Source organism: Girardinichthys multiradiatus, chromosome 7, assembly GCF_021462225.1.
Source record: "Girardinichthys multiradiatus isolate DD_20200921_A chromosome 7, DD_fGirMul_XY1, whole genome shotgun sequence".
In the NCBI taxonomy this organism is placed as follows: Eukaryota; Metazoa; Chordata; class Actinopteri; order Cyprinodontiformes; family Goodeidae; genus Girardinichthys; species Girardinichthys multiradiatus.
Genome location: NC_061800.1, coordinates 12,247,437 through 12,257,213, shown reverse-complemented (window position 1 = coordinate 12,257,213; position 9,777 = coordinate 12,247,437). Strand labels below are relative to the sequence as shown.

General features: G+C 40.6%; 1 long non-coding RNA gene across 1 annotated transcript; it reads left to right on the top strand.

Moving 5' to 3' along the window:
• The first annotated feature begins 3,551 nt into the window (after positions 1-3,551).
• On the top strand, positions 3,552-4,775 carry LOC124871851. Its single transcript, XR_007039128.1, has 3 exons — positions 3,552-3,598; positions 4,252-4,264; positions 4,394-4,775. It is a non-coding gene; the product is annotated as an uncharacterized LOC124871851 (long non-coding RNA).
• The last annotated feature ends 5,002 nt before the right edge of the window (positions 4,776-9,777 follow it).

Genomic DNA, 9,777 nt, shown 5'->3' with positions numbered 1-9,777 from the left:
GGATCTGTTCATTAACCCATTTTTTTAGACTGCCGCCATATACAGGTCCTTCTCAAAATATTAGCATATTGTGATAAAGTTCATTATTTTCCATATTGTCATGATGAAAATTTAACATTCATATATTTTAGATTCATTGCACACTAACTGAAATATTTCAGGTCTTTTATTGTCTTAATACGGATGATTTTGGCATACAGCTCATGAAAACCCAAAAATCCTATCTCACAAAATTAGCATATAATTAAAAGGGTCTCTAAACGAGCTATGAACCTAATCATCTGAATCAACGAGTTAACTCTAAACACCTGCAAAAGATTCCTGAGGCCTTTAAAACTCCCAGCCTGGTTCATCACTCAAAACCCCAATCATGGGTAAGACTGCCGACCTGACTGCTGTCCAGAAGGCCACTATTGACACCCTCAAGCAAGAGGGTAAGACACAGAAAGAAATTTCTGAACGAATAGGCTGTTCCCAAAGTGCTGTATCAAGGCACCTCAGTGGGAAGTCTGTGGGAAGGAAAAAGTGTGGCAGAAAACGCTGCACAACGAGAAGAGGTGACCGGACCCTGAGGAAGATTGCGGAGAAGGGCCGATTCCAGACCTTGGGGGACCTGCAGAAGCAGTGGACTGAGTCTGGAGTAGAAACATCCAGAGCCACCGTGCACAGGCGTGTGCAGGAAATGGGCTACAGGTGCCGCATTCCCCAGGTCAAGCCACTTTTGAATCAGAAACAGCGGCAGAAGCGCCTGACCTGGGCTACAGAGAAGCAGCACTGGATTGTTGCTCAGTGGTCCAAAGTACTTTTTTCAGATTAAAGCAAATTCTGCATGTCATTCGGAAATCAAGGTGCCAGAGTCTGGAGGAAGACTGGGGAGAAGGAAATGCCAAAATGCCAGAAGTCCAGTGTCAAGTACCCAGAGTCAGTGATGGTCTGGGGTGCCGTGTCAGCTGCTGGTGTTGGTCCACTGTGTTTTATCAAGGGCAGGGTCAATGCAGCTAGCTATCAGGAGATTTTGGAGCACTTCATGCTTCCATCTGCTGAAAAGCTTTATGGAGATGAAGATTTCATTTTTCAGCACGACCTGGCACCTGCTCACAGTGCCAAAACCACTGGTAAATGGTTTACTGACCATGGTATCACTGTGCTCAATTGGCCTGCCAACTCTCCTGACCTGAACCCCATAGAGAATCTGTGGGATATTGTGAAGAGAACGTTGAGAGACTCAAGACCCAACACTCTGGATGAGCTAAAGGCCGCTATCGAAGCATCCTGGGCCTCCATAAGACCTCAGCAGTGCCACAGGCTGATTGCCTCCATGCCACGCCGCATTGAAGCAGTCATTTCTGCAAAAGGATTCCCGACCAAGAATTGAGTGCATAACTGTACATGATTATTTGAAGGTTGACGTTTTTTGTATTAAAAACACTTTTCTTTTATTGGTCGGATGAAATATGCTAATTTTGTGAGATAGGAATTTTGGGTTTTCATGAGCTGTATGCCAAAATCATCCGTATTAAGACAATAAAAGACCTGAAATATTTCAGTTAGTGTGCAATGAATCTAAAATATACGAATGTTAAATTTTCATCATGACATTATGGAAAATAATGAACTTTATCACAATATGCTAATATTTTGAGAAGGACCTGTATATTGCCTCATTTTTGGTCTCTTCTATTTACTTACAATGTTGCTTCTTTATATTTATTTCAATGTTATTCATATCATAGGGTAGTGATCATAGTGGTGTTTGGGTCTTATTTCTGTCATTTTAACCATTTCAATTATGTCCCTTTATTACTTAAATAAATTTTGGAAGTGACACCAGCAAGGACAGACTTCCCAGCTTTGAATAATTCATTCTGCAAAACTGCTAAATAGCCTTCCTACAGAAATACTATGATATACAGTACAGACCAAAAGTTTGGACACACCTTCTCATTCAAAGAGTTGTCTTTATTTTCATGACTATGAATATTGTAGCTTCACACTGAAGGCATCAAAACTATGAATGAACACATGTGGAATTATACACTGAACCAGAACCAAAACCATCAAGTTCTACAAAGAAACTGGCTCACATGAGGACCGCCCCAGGAAAGGAAGACCAAGAGTCACCTCTGCTGCGGACGATAAGTTCATCCGAGTCACCAGCCTCAGAAATCGCAGGTTAACAGCAGCTCAGATTAGAGAACAGGTCAATGCCACACAGAGTTCTAGCAGCAGACACATCTCTAGAACAACTGTTAAGAGGAGACTGTGTGAATCAGGCCTTCATGGTAAAATAGCTGCTAGGAAACCACTGCTGAGGACAGTCAACAAGCAGAAGAAACTTGTTTGGGCTAAAGAACACAAGGAATGGACATTAGACCAGTGGAAATCTGTGCTGTGGTCTGATGAGTCTGAAATCTTTGGTTCCAGTCTTTGTGCAGCGCAGAAGAGGTGAACGGATGGACTCTACATGCCTGGTTCCCACCGTGAAGCATGGAGGAGGATTTATTCAAAATTGAAGGCATACTGAACCAGCATGGTGTTACGACCCGGCTCAGCCAGGGGTGAAGGAGGGGAAGTAACATAAAGAAAAATGGAGATATGGGAAGTCTAATGAATGTTGTTTATTTGTAATGTTTAAAGTAACAGACACGTATGCAAAAGAATGCACCACTAACATGAGGCAACAAACCAAACAGTCTGTAGCACAAAAGAAAATAACCCTAAATAAACCACTCAAAGTTTTCTTGGTGAGTAGGCAATTAGCTAACATGGAACCAAAACAGTCAAAACACACACAAAGAAGATCAAACCCTAGGTTTGATACCTATTTAACAAGTTTTCCTAATAACAAGCCAGCCAGCTCTAACCAAGTCGTCAGGGAAAACAGACAGGTTAAACAGTAACCAATATCTTAACCAGAACCAACAAATACCACCACTAGCACAGCTTCACATGCACACGAGGCGAGCTGCTCAGATTAAATCACAGCCGCCCTTAGTGACAGGTGTAAAGAGTTTATGTAGGCTGGACTCCGTGATGATTGGCGGCGCATTTGCGGAAGCAGAAGATAGACAGTTCACAGGATATCCCGGCGACGTCTAGCAAGAGGAATACTGAGCGTCCAGGAAGATCCGCCTCCACCAGCACCCAGCGAAGAAGAACACAAAAGGGGGGAGGGATTCCCGCACAGCGAAGCCGACAGAAACGACGGAGCAGGGGTTTCTCCTCTTCAGCGGACACATCAGCAGCCTGTACACAAGGTTATAAAAACAAAACACACCTACGACCACTGGTCGTAACAATGGCTACCACAGCATCTTGCAGCGGCATGCTATTCCATCCGGTTTGCGTTTAGTTGGACCATCATTTATTTTTCAACAGGACAATGACCCCAAACACACCTCCAGGCTGTGTTAGGGCTATTTGACCAAGAAGGAGAGTGATGGGGTGCTGCACCAGATGACCTGGCCTCCACAGTCACCGGACCTGAACCCAATCGAGATGGTTTGGGGTGAGCTGGACCGCAGAGTGAAGGCAAAAGGGCCAACAAGTGCTAAGAACCTCTGGGAACTCCTTCAAGACTGTTGGAAAACCATTTCAGGTGACTACCTCTTGAAGCTCATCAACAGAATGCCAAGAGTGAGTGGAGCAGTAATCAAAGCAAAAGGTGGCTACTTTGAAGAACCTAGAATATAAGACATATTTTCAGTTGTTTCACAGTTTTGTTGTTCAGTATATAATTCCACATGTGTGGAATAGTTTTGATGCATTCAGTGTGAAGCTACAATATTCATAGTCATGAAAATAAAGAGAACTATTTGAATGAGAAGGTGTGTCCAAACCTTTGGTCTGTACTGTACTCTATTGCTCTCTGACCTGGACTTAAGAGGTCATAAAATTACTGGATGTAATTTGGGGCAATTACAAGGCAGACATAAATGGAGCCAAAAGTTGCCAAAGAGTTGTTACATTTGTAACACAGAACTCGGGCATCCATGCAAAACACAATGTCCATGGAAAAAATTGTGACATCAAAGTCTCTGGCTCAGAAAGTCCATATTTACACAGTAATTTATCCAGTGAGAAGGAAGAAGTATTATCATTTGGCTCAGACACAGTGAAAAAAACTGCCTCTGTTAAAGCTAATTATCATGGCTAAAGAAACAGATGGGTTGTTTGCTGTTAAATAAAAGTACCTTCTCATCTGACAAACTTTATGCTCACAAAGTGATCTTTTCCTATTTATTTTCACAGAGAAAATGATATGGTAAGACTAATGATATGGTAAGGCTAATTATTGTTTATTTATGTCTTATTAATTTCAAAATTTTCAGGTTTTGTGGCTCAATTTTGTTTTTGTTTGCAATCAGCCCTCCAATAAAATGGTGTCATGCAGTGTTTTGCAGGAATGCAACTGGCTGCAAACGTTACAACTAGAGACAGCTCCAATATCCATGGTAGCTCTAGAGGAGCTGCAGAGATCCACAGCTCAGGTGGGATAATCTCCACAAATCTGGCCTTTATGGAGAAGAGGCAAGAAAGCCATTACTGGAAGAAAGCCATAAGAAATCCCATCTGCAGACAGTGAACATGTGGAAGAAGGTGCTCTAGACAAGTTTTGCCAAGGAAAAGTAGCAAAACTTTGAGTAGATGTGCAAAGCATACCCCAAAAGTCTGTTATTGCAGCAAATGGCAGTTCTACACAGTATTGATTCAGGAAAGCTGAGCACACAACAGTTTTATCATTTCTATTTGTAATAAATGTTTAAAGCAATATATCCAGTGCAGCATTATTTCCCACCATCATTTTGTGCTGGTCTATTGCAATGAATGACATAAAAATAGATTAAGTTAAGCAACCATTTGTATGGCATGTGTTCTAATCAAATCTAATTACAGTTACAGAAGATGTGAAACCTCACATCCTGCCATCGATGCTTAGCACTTTTAAACTGTACTTGCTTGAGTAGCTTATGTTTTATTAACACTGTTGTAATTTCAGTTTTGTAGGAAGACTGCAAATGTTTAATACAAAGCCACAGCTGTGTAGATGAGAGAAAAGCAGGGATCACTTTTATTTCATGAGGTTAGAATTGAGAAGAGAATACTAAAATGTCTCTAAAATTTTAGATTTTGACAAGTAGGATACTGCTAGTTTAACAGTGGCATTTCAGCATCAAAAACTGTTGTCAAATAGTGTCTCCTTTTTATATTTGAGCTTACATTTTTGGTATTATTATAGCCTGGATATAGCAGACCTGTGGCTGATTGTAGGATTTTTGAAACCTACATAGAAATATTTTACCTTAAGAAAGATGGTGGGAATTATGGGGGTAATGTTTCCCAGTAGTTTGCATGTTTTCACTTCTTGCAAAATCCCCCATGAATAATGCAATGTTCGGTTTCTTCATGAGTGTTTGCCCACATGCATTCCTGAATGTGTGTAAGTAGATACAAGTTGGACTGCTCAAAGTGTCTCTGTGCACTGTGTAGAAGTGGTGGAAGGGCTGAGGTCTCCCTAGCCTATTGTACACTGCTGGGAGCCTAATGGCCAATGTCTCCTCACCGAGCTATATTGTACGTGCAAAAGAAGGCCTTCATCCAAGAACCGCTAACACTCACCCTGATTGCCCCAACTATAAGCATATGTCAGCTTGCTGTGTGTTTTCCAGCCTTAGTGTGTGTCTGCGTGTGTGGGGGTGTGTTGGGTATTTTGCACACAACGGCTGAATCTTGTTTTCTTTTGCCAGAGATCCACAGTGGCATGTTACATATTTAGCTTTATAATGCATCACATAATGCATTACGATCAAAGTTAGGCATCAAAATGGTTGTTATAAAAATAAAATGTTTTTAGCTGAGACAATAAAAGCATCTTTCCATTTTCAGCAGTTGCAGAATTTAATTAAATTTTAAATCAGTTCATTCATATAGAGCCAATTCAAAACACATGTCGTCTGAAGGCACTTGGCAAAACAAAAAACAAAACAAAAAAAATAAATTCAATCCAGCCATACATTTAGATTCCACATCAAGTACATACATTCCAATCGATCCCAATTGTCAAACTAGTTCAGTTTATTATTCAAATTGGTTAAAAGGTTTTCTATGGAAATCCAACACATTCTATCGAGTCAGTGACTTGCAGCATTTACTCCTCCTGGATGAGCATGTTTATCATGAATGATTTTAAATGTGCGAATTCATATCTATTTAATGTTAAGCTTTAAAGTAAAATACATTTATGTTCAATATTGTACACTACATTAAGCAACATTCTTTTGACTTTTACATTTGTTTTGTACTTAATCACATTGTTTTCTTCAAGAACTTTGGTTAATTAAATAGATTTTTTTGAAAGGGGTGCATCATAACTAAAATTTATTTGGATTTGAAGAACAGAATGTGGCTGCTTGCTATTTGCATGCTGTATGTATCTTTGGAACTAATCCATTATTGTTAAAGTGTATTTCTCGACCTCTTGCTTTAAACTTTAGTATGAAAACCAGTGTCTAATGTCTTGATATTTAAAAAAATGGGAGCTCATTCACCGAAGAATTATATCTGTGCATGTAGGCAAAGCATGGAAGGTAGTAAGTGAGATGTGAAAGCCAGGTAAAATAAAAATAAAAAAGAAGCTTTCAAGACACTGTGCCATTTATTAGCCAAAGTAAAAGATCCAAAGTTAAACAGTGCTAAAAACTTGTTTTCGATGCACCAATCTCCAGTTTTGTAAAGCTTTGAATGACCAGTAATGACTTTGAGGAACTACAGGTCCTTCTCAAAATATTAGCATATTGTGATAAAGTTCATTATTTTCCATAATGTCGTGATGAAAATTTAACATTCATATATTTTAGATTCATTGCACACTAACTGATATATTTCAGGTCTTTTATTGTCTTAATACGGATGATTTTGGCATACAGCTCATGAAAACCCAAAACTCCTATCTCACAAAATTAGCATATTTCATCCGACCAATAAAAGAAAAGTGTTTTTAATACAAAAAACGTCAACCTTCAAATAATCATGTACAGTTATGCACTCAATACTTGGTCGGGAATCCATTTGCAGAAATGACTTCTTCAATGCGGCGTGGCATGGAGGCAATCAGCCTGTGGCACTGCTGAGGTCTTATGGAGGCCCAGGATGCTTCGATAGCGGCCTTTAGCTCATCCAGAGTGTTGGGTCTTGAGTCTCTCAACGTTCTCTTCACAATATCCCACAGATTCTCTATGGGGTTCAGGTCAGGAGAGTTGGTAGGCCAATTGAGCACAGTGATACCATGGTCAGTAAACCATTTACCAGTGGTTTTGGCACTGTGAGCAGGTGCCAGGTCGTGCTGAAAAATGAAATCTTCATCTCCATAAAGCTTTTCAGCAGATGGAAGCATGAAGTGCTCCAAAATCTCCTGATAGCTAGCTGCATTGACCCTGCCCTTGATCAAACACAGTGGACCAACACCAGCAGCTGACACGGCACCCCAGACCATCACTGACTGTGGGTACTTGACACTGGACTTCTGGCATTTTGGCATTTCCTTCTTCCCAGTCTTCCTCCAGACTCTGGCACCTTGATTTCCGAATGACATGCAGAATTTGCTTTCATCCGAAAAAAGTACTTTGGACCACTGAGCAACAGTCCAGTGCTGCTTCTCTGTAGCCCAGGTCAGGCGCTTCTGCTACTGTTTCTGGTTCAAAAGTGGCTTGACCTGGGGAATGCGGCACCTGTAGCCCATTTCCTGCACAGGCATGTGCACGGTGGCTCTGGATGTTTCTACTCCAGACTCAGTCCACTGCTTCCGCAGGTCCCCCAAGGTCTAGAATCGGCCCTTCTCCACAATCTTCCTCAGGGTCCGGTCACCTCTTCTCGTTGTGCAGCGTTTTCTGCCACACTTTTTCCTTCCCACAGACTTCCCACTGAGGTGCCTTGATACAGCACTCTGGGAACAGCCTATTTGTTCAGAAATTTCTTTCTGTGTCTTACCCTCTTGCTTGAGGGTGTCAATAGTGGCCTTCTGGACAGCAGTCAGGTCGGCAGTCTTACCCATGATTGGGGTTTTGAGTGATGAACCAGGCTGGGAGTTTTAAAGGCCTCAGGAATCTTTTGCAGGTGTTTAGAGTTAACTCGTTGATTCAGATGATTAGGTTCATAGCTCGTTTAGAGACCCTTTTAATGATATGCTAATTTTGTGAGATAGGAAGTTTGGGTTTTCATGAGCTGTATGCCAAAATCATCCGTATTAAGACAATAAAAGACTTGAAATATTTCAGTTAGTGTGCAATGAATCTAAAATATATGAATGTTAAATTTTCATCATGACATTATGGAAAATAATGAACTTTATCACAATATGCTAATATTTTGAGAAGGACCTGTATCTTCCTTTCCTGGTGTTTTGTGATTTGGAGATAATCCAGCTCAATATTCATTTTTTGTTGTACCCATTAACTCAATCAGACACATTGAACTAGTTAGAGTAATCTCAAACTAATTATATCTGTGCCATTACAGGTTTTCTTTTAGCGAGGTTAAAAAATTGAACCTCTGTCATCTTTCAGAAACCAAAGGATGACTTCTCCCTTCAGAGGACATAATCCATCCCGGTCAGTGCTTGTGGAAGGACAGTTGAACAGTCCAGTCTATGTGACAGCAGATTGTACTGTTGTGGACAGTCCAATCTTAATGGGATAACTTTAGTAAGCCCACCCTCTTCCCACCATAAAGCAACTGCTGAGTCTTAAACAGATCATCATTCTTCTTATCACTGCCTAAACCACATTGCATTTCACCACTTTTTCAGTGAATATTCTAAGCTGCATCTGTATGCATGCTTTTGACAAATGTTCAGTTTGTGTCTGCGTGTGTGTCTGAACGTGATTACAGAGAAATTCAGCATCGTTGATGAATGAAACGTGACGGCTCCATCCACAGAACCTGAAATGGAAACTCCATCTGCCTTTGAGGTCTCGTTGCACTCCCAATTTCTCTCAACACTTTTTTTTAGATTTCATCTTGTAGGTTTTTCTCTCATTTTACCTTATGGTCCACGGTTTTGAACTGTGCATATTTTTAAACATTGTAGAACTAAATCATTTAGATGCAGACTCTTTGATTCAATTAAATGTTGGCTTTTGAGATAAAGGACTGCTTAGAAATCCAGCTCCAAACAATATTATGTTTGTGCATCACCAAGTCATTTAGTTTTATTAGATAAACAGTTTGTTGGGATCAAAAATCCAAAATAAATGCTAAAGCCAATAGAATAGTCTAATTATTAGCTGCCATGCCAAGACTGAGAAAACAGATGGTTCTATCAAGGATTAGAAGCTACTAGTTACACTCGTAATCACGCACTTACTCACACTAACACATTCTCTAAAATCAACATTTGCTGTGAACCTTTTTGCAGACAACACATTCTCTTAAACACAAGGGCTAACACATGCCGTCACGCAGACATGCTAAAGCCTGAGCGATTTGGGAGGAGGCGGCCACGAGTGCTGTGAGGCCACATGGTGGCTGGATGGAGATTTGAGAAGACTTATCTGAGGACAGATAGAGCAGCCGACTGCAGCTGTGCTGAAATGATTTATATCTGCTGAAACACATACTTGTTCACTTTTTGAAGCCTGTACCCACAGGCATATGCCAGTGCGGGCCTGAAACACAAGTGCGTGTTCTTGTGACAAACTGCACATGATCTCAATATGTAACTGTAAAATTGTTTTGCACATTTGTCTGTGACGAAACGTATTGTCAGTGGATTTTCCCCTT